The sequence below is a fragment of the Muntiacus reevesi genome, chromosome 19, assembly GCF_963930625.1.
Source record: "Muntiacus reevesi chromosome 19, mMunRee1.1, whole genome shotgun sequence".
NCBI classification, from domain to species: Eukaryota; Metazoa; Chordata; class Mammalia; order Artiodactyla; family Cervidae; genus Muntiacus; species Muntiacus reevesi.
In genome coordinates this window covers 12,925,334-12,944,384 of record NC_089267.1, presented here as the reverse complement: position 1 = coordinate 12,944,384, position 19,051 = coordinate 12,925,334, and positions in this window count along the sequence as shown.

Here is a 19,051-nt window from a genome sequence, read left to right as displayed (position 1 = left end):
TAATGTCGCAAATCTAGCTCTCTTACACTGTAGATGAGTCACCTCAAAGAAAGGTTGCCAAAATTCTTCATGTGCAAGTTCAACAAATAAAGGCACCTGGATAAAACCAAAATTCATCTGGTTTCTGCTATTACTACAAAGAGACAGGACATTGGAAAGAAGATTATTACAAACTTAAACACTTCAGGAATCTTCAATCCACTAACTAGAATTTCCAATGTCCTCCTACTCTCAGTAATGGGGCTCCAAGGAACTACTGGTGTAGGCATGCTAAGTCATTTCTATCATGTCCAACTCTGTGTGACTGTAGCCTGCCAAGACCCTCTGTCCATGGGATTCTCTAGGCAAGAATACTGGAGTGGGTTGTCATGCCCTTCTCCAGAAGATCTTCCCAACCTGGGTACCCAACCCACACCTCTTATGTCTCCTGCATTGGCAAGTGGATTCTTTACCACAAGCACCCCCTGGGAAGCCCTAGGAACTACAGGGGCTCTTCCCAATCATGCCTCTTAATGGGCGTGGAGAAACATTTCTCCAGATCAGGGGTGAATCTCTTCTAGTCCTAAATGACAGCAGAGCCACACTCTTGGTGCTCAGTCCCACCGTTATAAAACAGTCCCTGCCTCCAAGTACTAAAACAGTATAACTAGCAGGGATGTCTAATGAACCTAAAGAGGGCTTTGTCTCTGAACCTATTCCCTTTTGTTTAGGCTCTTTGAAAGATACTCTCTCCTTAGATCCTCTATCCTTATTCATTTATCAAGCTGAGATTTCTTAGAAAAGTATGAATGCCTTGAACCAAATGCCAGAATTTCTTTCTTCTGAAGGGAGAAATAATTCTAAAACTTGGCAAGAGTCATAAAAATAACTGACCGAATGAATTAAATGACCCCTTGACATTTTTAATTTGTTTCATATCTAACAGTACTAGAGCAGAGTCTGAAAATTCTGGTAACTGGTTCTTCTTAAGTCAGCTACCATTTTGCTTAGGGCTCTCCGGGTGGCCCAGTGGTAAAGAATCTGCCTGCCAATGTAGGAGATGCCAGAGATGTGGTTTCAATCCCTGGGTTAGAAAGATCCCCTAGATTAACAAATGGCAACCCATTGCAGTGTTCTTGCCTGGAAAATCCCATGGACAGAGGAGTCCATGGGATTGCGAAGAGTCAGACATGACTGAGCATGCATGCACCACACTGTACCATCTTGCTTATGGGCAAAACCTCCAACTGATGTTGGCAATATTCACATCATACCTCCCATCAAGATTCAAATAAACCCCGTTAAACCTCTCCCCGGGATTGATCAATACTAATAAGTAAAGAAGCCCTTCAAGGCATAAAACCCATAATATAGAAAACCACAGGCTCAAAGCCTCGTTATCTTTGTACTAAACCCCTGGAGCACTTTACATTTTACCCCTGAGAAAATCTGAGGGCTGAAAGTGGAGATTTGTCCAGGATCTCAGAGCAGTAAACACTGTTTTCCCTTGTCACTCTGTTGTTTCTAACCCTCATATGCTACTAACATCCATTCCCACCAGAAGCAAATTCTTTACTGTAATTGATTTATACAGTACATTCTTTGGTTGTTGATGGAACTAGGCAATACCTTCACTTTGCCTTTTTGCCCTCACCTTGGAAGAAAAACAATTCACAGAGACAGTAATGACTCATGGCTTTACTGAGAGTGCTTATTTCTTCCAAATCTTGAAGATTTGTCTGCATGATATAAAGTTCCTTAGAGATATGCCACAGTACATAAGTAACTTTGCTTCTTTGCACTGTTTCTCAAGCCTCTTCACAAGAAGACAGCATCTACTTGCTAAAGCTTTTAGCCTTAAAAGGAAATAAGGTCATCAAGAAAAAGTACAGATTGCCCAAACCCAGGTTTGATCTTTAGGGCATCTGATATCAGAACACCTATATCCAGACAGACTTCATTGTGTCCTAAGTTTCCCAAAACTCAATACTAAGTGCCAACTCTATAGTTTTCACAGTCTTGCTGGTTATTGCCAAGATTAGATTTCACATTTCTCATTTATGGCCAAACATCTATGTTTTACCAAGCAATAACAACCCAAAACAAATTTTGTGGAAAGAATTAAACAACATAGCCTTTGAGCTATGGAGAGCTTAAACTAAAGGAGAGTGTGATGAACCCACCTGTCCCTGGATGGTCCAACTGTCAGATTCCCCTTTTCCTTTTTGTATATGAAAAGGAAGGGGATGTCCTTTGGGTACGCATCCAAAAACATAATGAAAACCACCATCAACCCATCAGGTAACCTAGCCTTCAACTGGACAGAGCTATCTCCTTGCTTTAGGGCCATGATGGTCACTAAGGCTCTGTTAAGACCAATGAAGAAATTGTTGTGAGATCCCCTTTAACCACTTTTGTACCTCATGCAGTAGAAGCTCTCTTGAATTTTCATCATACTCAATATTTCTCAGTCAACTACCTCACCTCCTAGGAAGTCTTTCTGTCAACTGTCCTTAAATAACTATTTTACACTGTGGTAACCTTAAATCTGTAACTATTATCCCCAGTTTAATCAAAAAAGTCCCTCGTGACTGCCTAATGCTGACAAACACCTCTTGATTCTTTGTGGCAATCTACGGGAAATTCCACTGGGCAAATACTGACTTCTCATGGCTCACTTACATTTCTTATTTAAAAGGTGACAATATAAAAAGGTGATTTGCTTTTACATGCTGTGCTATCACAACGTTTTCTGATGCTGTTGGGGCAGCATACCTACTATCAACATAAACATTGGCATTTTGTCCTTGGCTAAAACAAACCTGTATAAAAGCATATGATTCAGCCTGTTGGACTGAAGTAGCCATAGGTAAAGATGCTGCCCCAGTCAGACATGGCTGGAGTGACTTAACATGCATGCATAAGTTCACATGAACTGAAGCCTTTCCTTGCACCCAGGCTACTTCTTGTTCTGTGGCTAACACCCTTTTGGAGAAGATTATCCCTTCCTGTGGAACTCCTCTGGAACATCGTATTGATTAAGGAACCCATTTTACTTCACCAGGTACTTTGACATGTCTACACTGCACAACGAAGCTTACCATCCTCAATCCTCTGGTTTAAACACACTAATATATTGGAATCATTAAGAACCCATTGGCAAAATTTGCAGAGGCCCTCCAAATACCTTGGCCAAAAGCATTGCTGTTGGTTCTTCTACCTGCCAGATACTCCCTTTTGGAACTCAAGCTCTCACACATTGAGATAGCCACAGGATACTAATTGCAACTGGCTCCTGCTTCTTTTGACCCACAACTGATAATAGAAAAGCTACTCCAAAATTGCTAAAATGTAGTTATTTCTATTAAAAATAATCATGCTTTGATAAAGCAATCATGTCATGGTGCTCCCTCGAACGATGAGCATCACCTTATAACCTGGGGATTTCATCCATTAGGAAAGACACCTTCAAAAGCTCCCCACATCTGTAGAAAGGCTTCTATCAGGCACTACTAACCAATCCTTGTGCTGCTAAACTCCAAGGAATAGCTGTGTCTTGGATTCACATGACACACCTAAAGAAAACATCAACGATTGACTAGAATAGCATATCATCTGGTGACCTGAAAATAAATATTTCCTAGAACTGAAGGAGACAACATCTGATGGGCCAGCTTTACCAAGACCAGGACTGCTGGAAGTTTGTCACTAAATCTCTAAAGATGACATAATGCTTCAGATGATCTCCAATGTTGATGATATTGATGACATAAACATTTTAAATAAAAAGAACCTAAGAGTTCTCCCTCCTACCCCTTCTTTTTACCCAAGTTAATCTTAATAGGTTTCCAATTTGTACTTTTCCTCTGATGTAAGACACTACTCAGGAAAGATCTTTCCTGAAATTGAGGGACAAAAAGCTGATGAAACTAGAAAACCTGACTCTTGATTAACCAAGCTTCCAGAGAAAGATCTTGGTCAAAAGGGGGAAATGCAAAAATTAATTAACAGAAACCTCAATTAAACGGAGTTGGGAGACTGGGAGGGAGCTCTCACACCCTGTGATGATAGCAGAGTCCAAAGAAAGAAGAAAGACACCTCTTCCTTCCAGGCAAAGATTTAGCCAATGAAAAGCTATGGACTTTTTACTATACCCCTCCCAATTTCCTTTTTCTTTATAAAAGTATTCTCCTATCCTTACCACATGATGACTTGCACATGGTTCACCATGGTTGCAGACCACAAATTGCCACTTTCTGCTGATTCTGAATAAATCAATCTTTTTTGGAGAATTATCTAATTGTCCATTTTCAGTCGAAAAGACAAAAAACTAGGCGTTCCTGAGAGAGTCAATTCCTAAGTAGGCTGATAAGAAGTCTGGGGTCCCGAGGAAGAGAGAGGGGTCTGGAGTTCTCAAGTAGAAGAAAAGGACAAACGTTTTTCTTTCTCCAAGACTGGAGCTAATGATTACAGGACAAAACAACTCATCTTGCTCAAGATTATGCTTTTCCTTAGACTCTGTAGCAATGATTATATAATAACAATGTATCCTGCTTGAGAACGTGTTTCTCCTTCTTAAGAACCTTCTGAATAATCCCATCATGGTAAAGTGTATGTTGTGGGAGTAAGTCTGGTAACATCTCTCTGTTGTTTGTTCTAATCCTGTTATCTTAAAATGTATACTGTGGGAGTGGATCTGGTGAGACCTTTACAACCTTGAAACACTCTTTTGATTTACTGTAATAACCAATTGAAAAAGTATATAGCTCCCTTGCTAAGACTAGAGAGGGGGGCATTCTCCATCCCCCTTCTGATGTCTGTGTCAGAAGCTTTCTCTGTCCTCTATTACTTTAATAAAATTCTGCTACACAAAAACTCTTGAGTGATCAAGGTTAGTCCCTGGTTCCGAAGCTAAATCTTCAGAGATCATGAATCCAACACCATCATCGTAAGCTATCATTCCCTTATGGCAAAAAAAAAATAAAAAAATCACACAGTGTTCAGTTGTTCAGTCATATCTGACTTTTGTGAAGCCATGGACTATAGCACACCAGGCTTATCTGTCCTTCATCATTTCCCGGAGCTTGCTCAAACTCATGTCCTTTGAGCCAGAGATACCATACAATCATCTCATCCTGTCATCCCCTCCTCCTCTTGCCTTCAATCTTTCCCAGCATCAGGGTATTTTCCAATGAGTCTGTTCTTTGCATCAGGTGGCCAAGATGTTGGAGCTTCAGCATCAGTCTTTCCAATGAATATTCAGGATTGATTTCCTTTAGGAATGACCAGTTACTATATTAACATTTCTCTCCTTCACTCTTTGTCATGTGCTCTTTCTTTCTGAATTATTTTGTGTATCTTTCACTTACATAAATTTAAGTCATTTCTTATGACTCATTTGACTCTCTGCAGCACTCATCATGGATGATTTCTTACTTTTTCTTTATCAACTGTCTTATAGGCCACACACTCTCAGTTCTCTTCCAGCACACTGTCTACAACTTCAGTTTCCACTGCTGATTACTCCTCCTCTGCTCAACTTTTAACTGATGGAGTGCCCCTGATTCAGTTTTTGAATCTTCTCTGTTTATAGTCATTCTTCTCACTTCCTAGGTTCTTTTAGCCAGCCCTGTGGTGTCAAATGCCATTAATATGTTCATGAATTCCAGATTTACATACAAAACCCAGAAGCCCAGACTCTTCCCCAATTCCAGCTTTGTTATACAACTGGTAACTCAATAGCTCCATTTGAATATGAACTTTTGACTTTCCAGTAACACTTTCACTACCTCTTCTGAAACCTCCCTTCCTTCTCCAGTCTTTCCCACCTAATTAAAGCACTTCCTATTCCCTGTTACTGCTCCCCTTCCTTCTCTTTGGAGCCCCTAACTATCTGCAAATCCTGACATATTTTATCTGACCTAAACTTCCTGTCACTTCCTATCCCCTTTACTAGCTTCTTTCTCTTCATAGAACCTTTAACTATATAAATATTTATGCATGTATGTATATTTTGCTTACTTTTGAGAAAAAAAAAGCAAACTAACAACAACAACAACAAAACAAGAATATGAGCTTGTCTCTTTGCCCATAGTTGTTTTTCCAGTGCCTCGAACTGGACCTCATCCATAGTAGGCATCACAAATACTTGTCTGATTAATGAATGGCTGAAAGAAAGTAAACAAAACAAGGCATCAAGGAAGAATTCTCTGCTGCTTTTGATGTTACCTAGTTTCATCCCTCTAGTACTTACAGTATCACTTCTTGCTTGCAATAGAATTACTCACTGAGAGAATTTCAGTTAATATGTTAATATGAAACTATTAACATAAAAATAGTCATTGCTTTTTACTAACATTTTAAGCTCTTATTATTTTATATTTCACAGATATTATCTGCAAAGTGAGTAGGGTAATAGATGCACTTCTATTTTCAGGATTCCCAAACACTTACCAAAGGCACTGTTTCCCAGATAGCTATCAGCTGATTTCCAAGGAAATTAAAATCCACATAAAAAATTTTTTGAACTTGTTTTTTTCTGCATTATTCTTTATTGCTGTTGCTCAGTTGCTAAGTCATGTCTGACTCTTTGCAACCCCATGGACTATCACCCACCAGGCTTAGACTGTCCATGGGATTTCCCAGGCAAGAATGTTGGAGTGGGTTGCCGTTTTCTCCTCCAAGGGATCTTTTTGACCCAGGAATCGAACCTTCATTTTCTGCATTGGCAGGAGGACTCTTCACCATTGAGCCACTGGGGAAGCCCCCTGCGTTGCTCTCAGCTGTCTCTTAAAAACAACCGTCTCCTCATTTTCTTGAAATGGATTATTTATTATTTCTGATCAACGTCCTAGAGCTTTGAACTTCATCATTTATCATTTATTACGTCACAGATTGCCTTGGCCCTCTTCCCTTAGTTGTACCACAAAAACCCATAAGGTATATCTTTTGTCAGGTCAGTTTATTTCTCTTCCTGGGTTCTTGTCTCATCACAACAAAAATTTGGAATGATGGACATAAGCATTTAAAACAACAGACAAGTTACAGCTCAGTTCAGCTCAAACAGACAGATCTTTTATGAGACAGACACTCCCAAGACATGGGAGCAGGCTGACCCCAAAGGAGTCCTCCTTCTTCTTGGCTTCCCCTTTTTATATTTCCTTTCTCTTCCTTTTGGCTATGTCAAAAGGTGGCTTGTAACCACCACCAATCAAAGAAAAGTGAAATAAAAGTCACTCAGTCATGTCCAAATCTCTGTGATCCCATGGACTGTAGCCTACCAGGCTCCTTCATCCGTGAAATTTTCCAGACAAGAGTACTGGAGTGGGTTGCCATTTCCTTCTCCAGGGGATCTTCCTGACCCAGGGATCAAACACAGGTCTCCCACATTGCAGGCAGACGCTTTACCTTCTGAGCCTCCAGGGAAGGGAATGTAAATAGGCGTGTGCTCAAGGCCGATTGACAATTGCAAGTTATAAAACAGCAAGCTCTGTTGTTTTTGTCTTCCCATAATTCAGTCTGTTTAATCAGATGCATATATATGTAGAATATTTACGAACCCTTAATTGACTCCTAGCTGCCTAAGAGAAGCCTCTGTGGTTAGCTTGTATCCAAAAACCTAGGATGCATGTGCAGGAGCTGGAAAAGTCTCTGTGGTTATTTTTGTGGCATATCTGTGAGCTCTCCTGGGATCAGTTGCCTCCTTTTCAGCTAGGCCACTAGTTGTTCATGCCTAACTTCCTATCTAACATTTTTTTTTTTTTCATTTATTTTTATTAGTTGGAGGCTAATTACTTCACAACATTGCAGTGGGTTTTGTCATACATTGACATGAATCAGCCATGGAGTTACATGTCTAACACTTTTAAAGCACTTCTTGCCAGTACATTTGATCCACACTAGTACATGTGTAAAGTGGCTTTTTTAAAGGCAAAACTATTTTTTTCTAGAACCAGATAAGCCTATGCCATGAACAATCATGTTGATCTATGCCATGAACAATCAGGTTTTAGAGACATCTGCATGTAAAGAAGTCTGAAAGCAACATTAGGAGGGTCTGTATGCCTTCCTGGCAAACGATTTTCCTGAGAGAATTTGGTTTAAAAGCCGGTCTCTCCACTGCAAGCTTGTGGGAGTTTCGGGGGAAAATACTCATCACTGAACTGTTAGAAAATCCTTAAGGAAGTGCTTAAAGAAGAAAAATCGGACCTGTAATCATGGAAAGTGCTTTAAAAGGAAAAATGTAGTCCCATCTTTGAAACAGCAAGCATTCTTTACTCAGAAATTATTTTCATGTTTACTTTCTGCAGAAAATGATGGATGCTAGCTGCAATTAAGTGATTAAGAAACTATTAATGAACAAGGCCTAGTGTTCTAAATACTTCTGTTAAATACAGCTTGCTAAATAGACAAGAATGTGTCCTTTGTGAGAATAGTTCCTCTTGTTTATCTTATGCTAGCTACAGAATATTAACCCATCAAAACTAAATTTACTCAGATTTTACAAAGTTCAAATAAAGTTAAAAGTAACTTTTATCCTCAACAGGAGAAACTTAAAGTTTTCTTTAAAAAAAAAAAAAACTAGATATTTTGTATATGACTTTAATTTCAGCTACACATTTGCTGCAAAATGCAAATACTTGGGTTGAGAGCATTACAGATATGAGATCTCTGATTTGATTGTTTTCAGCTGAGGTTATTTTGACATCTGACTTTGTTCCTGAAAACCTCCAACAAGACAAATGTTATTCTCCATTCTGCAACTTTTTATCTCTATAGGAGTGGGAATGTGTTATACCCTGAAAGGTCAGAGCCTTGAGTAAGGCCTATTCTGTATGTTTCTGGCTACAGGCAACATTCTTTTACAAAAAGCACAGAGACAGCATAACTAACACAAGCAGCAGACCACAAAGGTTGAGGTAAAAGGAAGAGATTTAATATGCAGTCAGATTTGTTCTTCCGTGTTGCATTACAAAAGACAGGATTTTACTGTCTGGTTCTTTTCCATGCTTCTCCTTTCTTCCCCCATCTTTTCCCCTACTTGCCACAATACCACCAGTCCTATCAATGTTCTCACATCAAGGTTTCTTGTGTTTCATAGAAGGAAAACCCTTCCTCTAGTGCTGTAATTAACAGTGAATGGCAGATGTCAGGCTTCCCCATCGGAAGAGAAGACGCTTTAGGATTGTATGGCTTGGCAGCCAGCCGTAAAACAGAATAATCCCCAGAGTGAAATCAGCACTGCTTTCTTTCTCTTTTTCCTCCTTTTCCTTCTTTTTCCTTAAACCACTTTGTGTCTCCGTTATTTTGATGAAATATGTAAGCATTTCATGTAACCTTTTTTTCTGTTTTGTAGTTCATGGCAATTGCTCCCAAAAGGGTGAGAACTGTGTCATTTGTGTCTCTTATCCATCACTTGGCATATTACATGGACTTCATGAATATGCTTCCATTAAGACTTTTTGGAACTTTACTATTGAAAATCTGATTTGTACACATTTACCAAAGTACCTTAGAAACTCTAAAATCTTGGCATGTTAGTCAGAGCATATAGTCTAGTATCCTCTATGGAAATACTTCCTGAAAATCCATTTTTTAAAAATGACTCCTGTGACCAAAGCCTGAAGACTTTTCTTCTTCAGTTTCTATAGAAGTTTCCTCTTTCTTCAATCAAGTAGGTCTGACACGTACTCAGCATCTACAACCTTCCTTAGCCTGTGTTCTTTGGAAACACACAGCTATTTCTGACTGGATTCAATCCTAACAAAACTGAAATCTTAATATAAAAAAATCAGAGTAGTTACAAAGGGGAAAACTTTATGCAAGATGCTTGTAGTAAATTGTCATAAGTTTTTCTCTCCAAAATATACACATTCCTGTTCCATAGTTATTTTTTAAATTGTTTTGAAAACTGCAATGAACACCTTATAAAAATGTAAGATTATCTTGCCTTTTTATTTAAGATTATCTTGCCATTTTATTAAGGAATGCTAATATGCATATTGTTGATAAAAATTCAAAATTTAGTAGTACAAAGCCAATGATTAATAAACTTTACATGGTCCAAGTTTTTTATATTGTTACAGCAAAGACTTCAGAATTATTATGGTAATAAACTAATAGCTGAAAAAAATTAAAGTTAATATCTATATTAATAGCACAGAGAATATAAAGCTAAGTTTAAAAGCTGAATTAGAATTAAGCATCGGTTAAGTATGGTATCTCAGGAAGAACTTTTTTCACTTCTACACACTTCACAAAGTAACTGTCCTATCTTTTTTCACTTTTTTTCCCCCTTTCTCCTTATTCTCTGGAATTATGTTCAAATCAGTAGTTTCTAGATTTAGAGATTTGACTGAACAGAAAAATTGCCTTTCATTGAGAGAAAATTGTGTTACTTTTGTGCTTCAACATGAAAAATATATTTACCATTTTTTGTTTCAAAATCTTTCCAAGAATGTGTCTATTACAAATAACCTTGCAGGATAAAGATGGAATCTCTACCTTAAGAGTACCAAAGGGCAGGCCTGCTTGCTCTTTACTATTCAAGTTCCCTAAATTCAGGGTTCCTCTTCTCTCATACAACTCTGCATGTAATAGTGTAATCTGGTCCTCTATACATTTCCCTTGGGACTCAAGAAACTAATGTACATGTACTGATGCCCAAGCTGCATGTTTTATTATGAAAAATAAAATCATCTGTCTCTGAATGAGGAGTTCTTTGTCATCACACAGCATCCATAAAACTACAACATACTTATTAGCTTGCAAGTATAGTAAAATCTCAGAACCTTCAGAGTTCTCAGCAATTTTTAAAAATTAAGACCAAAGTAATTGCCAACTCTTTTTTCCCTAAATTTTAATTTTAAAAAATAAAAACTTCTACCATTAACTATCATCATTCTTATATATAAGTAGTTAGAAAAGATATAACCTCATAATAAAGAACAGAGCAAGAAAAACTTGGTCGAAGACTGGTAATCTCCCAGGCCAAAGACAACATCCTACATAGCGTTGCCTCAATGTCAGCTCTGCAGAGACCTAAAGAGTAGTGCTTCCGCAAGTTCAAAAGGCTCTTGAGTAAAACATGTTAGCTTCCCTACAGGAAAACTGCACAGCTCTCAGCAGAGCCTTTCATAGTCACAAAGGTAGTTTCCAGTAACAGTGAAGGAAGAAGACATGAGGACCGCCCAGAGATCAGGAAAGACACTGGCTTACCATCCACAAGCCTCAGTAGTCTCTGAGATGTAAAACGCAGAGGAAAAAAAAATCCTGTAAGGATGGGGCCTCCTGCCATCTGCTACGTCTACTACAGTGGCAGAAGCAGGCAGTCATTCTGGGGAGCCACAATATCAGGTGGCAAAATTCCTCCAACTTCTGCCAAGTCTAACATTTGGTTATAAAGGAACAGCATCTGGAAACACTTTCTTATTCTACTGGATGGTATTACATATGGACAGTCACTTCAAATATATATTGAAAAGTCAAAGCTTAAATCTCCATCAACATTAAGGAACAAGGAAGAAAAAGGAAAACTTGGCAAGATTTTGTTCCTAAAATAAGCATTCTCTACTCTAAATCCCTAGAAGGAAGTTTGGAACCTATCGCAATTACTCCATCTCTCCATATAAATTGGACTCAGTTGTTCTTTGGAGCTAGTTAAAGAGCTCCTCAAATCAAGCAAGGTTCTTCAAATTTTGGCCATTAGAGTTAGAAATAAGGCAAAGCTTCCTTGTTGCATCTCAGATACTCCTTCAATGTCTTTTGTCTCTGTTCATATCACGTAGCAAATTCAGTGTAAGGAATCTGACCCACTAGTAATGAAAACAGTAGGGAAAACATCTAATTATGATCATGATTGCCAACGACTGACTTCAAAAAATCAAGTTTCCAAATTCTTCAAGCTTGATAATAGCCATTACTTCCTATTTGCCTCACCACACCACATTTTTCCTCTTATTAAGTAACTCTGAGCCCTATCTATGCACTATTTCCACAATTTTAAGGTTCCATTCCACAGACAGTCAAGTTCTCTTTCATGGGAATAAAGTCCTGCTGCAGAAGCATTCCTTTCCAGAAACTTGGCTCAGTAACTTTCCACCGTAATTGTTGTTTATGCTCCCATGCTGAAAAACTCCCTGAGTCTGGAAGAAGGACAGAGTCCTTGACTCTTCTGATACAGAGAATAAACAAGTTCTACATTTAAAAACTTTTGACTGGTAACTTGGAGATAACTTCTTCCTTAAAATCTTAGAGACTGAAAAAGAAAAAGCAGGAAAGTTTCATTGGAAAGACTTTCCCTTTGTAGTTCCAAACTTCTCCAATATGGCTAAATCCAGAATGCCCTTGGAACTTCTCCAGCCTTCAGACTTGCCTTTCCCTCCATTCCTGCCCTTACCTCTCCATTCCTAAATTTCAAAACAGTTTTCTCAGCATAGGACCTTGGCACCTGCTGTCCCCTCTGAACAACACCTCACTGTGGAGGTCATCTTCTTCCAGAAATCTTCCCTGGTGCCTCGGTTCAGTGTATTCCAGAGCCCACTGTAGCTCTTCTGTCTCACCCGATCATCACATGTGTGTGCTGTAATTTCTGGATTTCCTTCCTTAATTTCCTTCTTGCCAAGGGTCAGTGAAGTCAGGGATTTTCCAGGAATTAATGCAGCACATGACACCTGTTATCACTTAATAGATATCTGCTGAAGTAATGAATGAGTAAAATTTTAAACCTTGTTTTTGCATTTGAGTCAAACTAAAATAAATCTGCTTACACTCAGTTGAATATAATTCTCTTTCAGTTTTGAGGAGCTACAAAATAATCAAGTAATACAGTAATCTTATTTTATTTCACTAAAGAAATAATAAGTAGCCCAGAAAGTCAATATTAATCAAAATAAGTAAGGCAGACTCTGATTTGATGCAACATGTTTTTCTAAATTCAACAGAGTATAGGTAGAGCAGAAATAGACATCCCAGCACAGTATATTCTTTCTGTTCTTAAAAATATTTTTAGTGAAGAGGAGGGATTCAACTCATGTATAAACGCAAGGCAGTTTAAAATATTTCCATAAAACATCTTCATTAATAACAGACTTTTCTTTCCAAAATACTAAAATAACTTATTTATCTGTACTACAGCAACATATGTAATGTAGTCATCATTTTCTTGTTTAAAAAGTGATTTATTCCTCAAATATGAGCATGTACTTAACTAGGCTTATGCATATACTTTATTTATTTTATTTAAAAGAAAAATATTTTAGAAAAAGTTTGATAAGTTTTAGCCTAAAATAATAAAGGATTTAGAAGCCGTAAATTGTGTTTAAATGAAACTTTTATTATTCTAGAGTGCTGACAGAAGTATATACTACTTTTGATAACAGCAATATGCCTCATAATTTATTATATATTTTATGTTCATAGAAGAAAATGGAGATCCAATTATTTTAGTTCCAGCTGCCATAAAAAATTACCTTAGACTGGGTGGCTTATAAATGATAGACATTTATTTCTCACAGTTCCGGAAACTGAAGGTTCAGGAACAGGATTCTACATGGTTGGGTTCTGGTGAGAGCACCTTTCCAAGTTGCAGGTGCCAACTTCTCTGGACAGCAGAGCAGAGCAAGCTCTCTCCTGACTCAAATAAGGGCACCAACAAGTTCATGAGGGCTCTGCCCTCACAGCCTCATCTGACCGTCATCACCTCCCAAAAGCCCAAACCTCCTAATATCATCACATTGTCGGGGGAATGTTTCAAGATAGGTTCGTTTTTGTTTTTGTTTTTTTTCATAAATTCACAAAGCCACTCATTGGGGGAAAATAAAGTGAAAGTGTTAGTCGCCCAGTTGTGTTGACTCTTTGTGATCCCATGGATGTAAGCCCACCAGGCTTCTCTGTCCATGGGATTCTCCAGGCAAGAATACTGTAGTGAGTTATCATTTCCTTCACCAGGGGATCTTCCTGGCGCAAGGATCGAACCCATGTCTCTTGCATTACTGCCAGATTCTTTACTGACTGAGCCACCAGGGAAGTTTACTTAACCAAAAAGATAAACATTAATAAGCCTGGTGGTTAATAAAGCTGCCATATGATTCAGCAAACCAAAATTCAAAAAGATACATACACCTCAATGTTCATTGCTGCACTATTTATAATAGCCAGGACCTGGAAGCAACCTAAATGTCCCTTGACAGAGAAATGGTTAAAGAAGATGGGGCACATATGCGTGATGGAATATTACTCAGCCATAAAAAAGAATAAAATAATGCCATTTGCAGCGTCATGGATGGACCTAGAGATTCTCATACTGAGTGAAGTAAGTCAGAGAAGGACAGATACATAGATATTGCTTATATGTGGAATCTAAGAAAGTGGTAGACGTGAACTTACTTACAAAACAAACAAAAATAGAGTCACAGATGCAGAAAACAAGCTTGAGGTTACCAGGGGAAGAGGTGGGATGAGAGATAAACTGGGAGCTTGTAACTGATACACATAGATGACTATACATACAATAGAGAACTAACGAGACCCACGGGATAGCACCGGGAACTCTACTCAGTAAGAGGGGCTATACGTACACATGTAACTGATTCACTTTGCTGGATAGCTGAAGCTAATACAACATTGTAAATCAGCCACACTCCAATAAAAAATTTTAAAAAGAGAAACTCCTTAATCTAACAGTGAAGAATAGTTTGCCTTTTTATACCTAGAGAATATGAAAATCCTATTTGGAAGAGCCATAAACTCTACTGGTAGAGTATTTCTCTCTCATAAAACTTCTCTAAGGGGGAAATGCATGTGTGTGCTTGCCTGTGTGTATGTTAAGTCACTTCAGTCATGTCCAACTCTTTGCAACCCCATGGACTGTAGCCTGCCAGGTTCCTCTGCCCATAGGATTCTCCAGGTACGAACACTGGAGTGGGTCACCATGTCTCCCTTCAGGGGATCTTCCCAACCCAGGGATTCAATCCATGTCTATTAAGTCTCCTGATGCTGGGAAAGATTGAGGGCAGGAGGAGAAGGGGACGACGGAGGATGAGATGGTTGGATGGCATCACCGACTCAACGGACATGGGTTTGGGTGGACTCTGGGGGTTGGTGATGAACAGGGAGCCCTGGTGTGCTGCGGTTCATGGGGTTGCAAAGTCGGACACGACTGAGCAACTGAACTGAACTGATTAAGTCTCCTGCATTGGCAGGTGGGTTATTTACCACTGGCGCCACTTTGGAAGCCCAGGGGGAAATGTCAGTTGTGCTACTTGATGTGTGAGAGCTAGGCTTTCATGAAGAGGCCTTCAGAAAGAGCTTGTGATAGGTAAGCACATCTGACAGACCTGGGGAGGATGGTCTGAGCCCCCACACTGGCCTCCTGCATGTCTGGACCAGGATTGACAAATACATTCAGCCTCCACACTTTTCTTCCTTTACAGATCAGCCTTTAGCTGCCATACTCATTCTGATATCTGACATTTAGACACATTTTATCAAATCTGAAATATCCTTAGCCAAATTCCCTTGCCTGTTGGACCCTCTAACTTATATTTCTACTACCGAAACCATTTTCTACCTTCTTATCCATGCCAGGGTTGATAGGTTTTACTATCCACCTGCTGTCACTAGGCCCCAGAAAGAAAAAAAGCTGTCAATGAAACATGTTTCTAGCCAATGTTTTAAACACTCTAAGCTAATTCATTCTTCCAACAAGTGATTTATTAAGAGTCTACTGTATGCCAGGCACTATAAATGAACAAAGAAACAGTAGGTAGGAACAGGTGTTAAGTTGAAAATAATACAGAGTGATATTACAGGTTGGGTGGTTAGGGAAAGTCCACTGAGGTGGGACTATTTAAGCTAAGTTCTAAATGATGGGGAAGAAGCACCTGCATGAAGAACTGGGGGAAGGAGAAAGGCCTTCACAGCAAAGGGAACCTGTATGCAAGGCCTTAAGATAGGCATGAGCTTGGCGAACTGAGTAACAGAAAGAGCATCATGACCAGAACTCAGGGAGATTGTTGGAGAGAAGACTAAATGCAACTGGAAAGTTAAGCTGAGGCAAGGAAGAGAGGGTAGTATAGACTGGAGTGGATGCACTTGGATTGTACTCTAAGGGTCATGCAGGATTGTAAGAAGTCAAGTGACCAATATCACCTATATTTTAAAAGATGGTAGGGGGCTAAAGTAGAGTAGAGGGATCCATTACAAACCCATTGTAATGGTTCAGGCAAGATGTATTAGTACCTTAGACTAGAGTGGTAACTGTGGAGGTAGAAAAAGGTGGGTATGATTTGGAGGTAAAGGTGACAGAACTGGGCTTCCTCGATGGCTCAGTAGGTAAAGAATCCACCTGCAATGCAGGAGATGCAGGAGATGTGTGTTCGATTCTTGGGTGAGGAAGATCCCCTGGAGGAGGGCATGCAACCCACACCAGTATTCTTGCCTGGAGAATCCCATGAACTGAGGAGCCTGGTGGGCTATAGTCCTAAGGTCACAAAGAGCTGGGCCCAACTGAGAGAGTAAACATGCATGTGGCAGAGCCTGATAACTGGCTACATATAGCCTATAAGAGGAAGAGGATTCAAAGGTGACCCCTAAAGTATTTAACACCTAGGTGCATGATCATACCGTTTACTGAGGTAGGTAAGTCTGTGAAAGCAGTGGTATACCAGTAAATGTGTAACAACCAGCTCTTTAGAGGAAAAATCTCTTTGGAGGAAAAATTTGTGTTTCATTTCAGGATGTGGATACTCCCACCACTGCCTAACTCATTCTACAGACATGACATCAGTGAATGAGAGATGGTCCCAAGTCAGCTTTCAGGACCTGGGAGACGTCTGCTCCAGGACATCATTGTTGGAACAAGTTTGAAAAAGGAATAAAATCAAGAATTCTAATGTAGTCTGGACTAAAGTTAAAAACCGTGTTAGATACCCAAGAATCAAGACATTAATTACATTTACATATGAGATCTAAGGGGTAGTGTTTGCAACCACGGTACCTAGACTACCTTATTTTAATTCCCTACAGAAATATCTTCACCGATCTCTTTTCTCTTTCTTCTCTCTCTTTTTCTGCTCTTCTTATTTTAGTAGTGGCTGTGTAAATTTCTCTGTGTGTGTGTGTGTGTGCGTGTGTGTGTGTGCGTTAGTTTTCTATTGAAATGAATTCCTACAAATTTAGTGACTTAACATAAACCCATTATCTTTTAGCCATGTAGGTCAGAAGTCTGACATCGGTTTTAGGACTAAAATCAAGGTATTGGCAGGGCTGTGTTTCTTTCTGGAAGTTCTATGGAAGAATCTACGCCCTTGCGTCTTCAGTTTCTAGGTACCATCTGTGCTCCTTGGTTTATGGTTCTTTCCCTCCATCCTTAAAATCACAACAACAAATTCACTCCTTCTCATTGTGTCACTCCGACTCCTCTTCTACCTCTCCCTTCTACTTTAAAGGACCCTTCTGATCATATTTAGCCAACCCAGAAAATCAAATATAATGTCCTTGCTCTAAAGTCATACGACTAGCTACCCAAAATCCATATAGAACCTAACTCCTCCAATCTAACATATTCACAAGTTCCAGGGAATAGGAGGATGTAGAAAGCTTTGGGTTGTTCATCTGCCTACCCTAATATTCATGCATGTATGCACACACAGTGATTAATGTTCATGTGTTAATGTTTGCATATCTGTACATATCGTCTATATATGTTTTAAAAGCAAAGCTGTATCTATAACTTCATATGTTTCTATGACACAAAAGCCCACACATTTTGTCTACTAGAATTTTGGTCCTGGACGAATTCTTTTCTGCAAGAACAACTTCCTTGTTCAGTTCAAAAATACTGTGAAATCCATTATGTCATCCTTACCTTGATTTCCAAGAATCTCAAAGCTAAATTTAAACCTCAGATGTAATAACTTATTCATCCCAGAAAATCACATCTATTTACCCTCCTCAATTTAACTTCAGATCTGTATCTGAATGTTTGCTGATAATTGAGCTGTATTATATTTATTTCATACTGAAAACCACCTCATAAGGATTTTTTTGAAAATAAGTTTAAACTTTTAAACAATAATAGATCTGAAGGAAATCTCAGGAAAGCAAAGTGACAGCATTATATGTTTCTGAGCTCCATTTAGACCACAGCATTAAAAACCAAGATGTGGAAAGCTAAAAGCATACAGTAATAAGACTCCAAACCCCTGAGAAGGGAAAGAGCATTCACACCAGCTTTCCATTTTCCACCAAGTGCTGAAGCATTCCAAGAAAATCAAAATGTGATAATCCCAGTCAGATAGAGTATCCAAAAGAAAAAAGAAAGAAAAGTTTCCAGGAGGAGATGGAGCCCAAGTGGCCGGAAGCTCTCTCCTATGAAACTTAGAATTGCCCCCAGGCCTTGCTACTCCCTGGACCTTCACCCTTTCCTAAATACTTCACCTCAGGGCTCACAGGCGCATCTAACGATTTTAGAAGAGCCATTGAGCATGAAATCCTTCACACACATTGAAAGCCGCCCGCTCTCCGGGGCAGACTTACCTCCATCTTCTGCCTCTGGGTGATCCTGCACCCCTGCGTGACCTGGACGCGCGCCAAGAAAAGGCTTGTACCCGGGGATGTGGAAAGAGGCCGCAGATGTGTGTGCACGGAGGAGCAGTTCTGACTGCCGCACTCTCCACCCCAGGGACCAGCTCACCCTCTTGAAAATACTTCCTTTCAAATACAGGAGGCAGAACTGAGCTCAAAACCTGGAACCAAAATCTACAGGATGTGGCCTTGGGCAAGTCACTTAAATCTCAAAACATAAGCATCCTTGTCACTGTTATTAACACAAAATAGAGTTAATAACAGTGTCCAGCTCACAGATTTCCTGTGAGGAAGGAATACCATGGTGTATTCAAACTCCCTAGCATACCAGCTGATATAGTAAGTGGCCCCTACACAACAGCTATAGGTATTGATGAAAATAATAATAAAAGTTAATAATGCCCCATCTGGTATGCCAAAAATGTACTGCATATCAGGCTGTCCAACGGGATCTATTTGTATGCATTCTCAGAAACAGAGCCCTAGA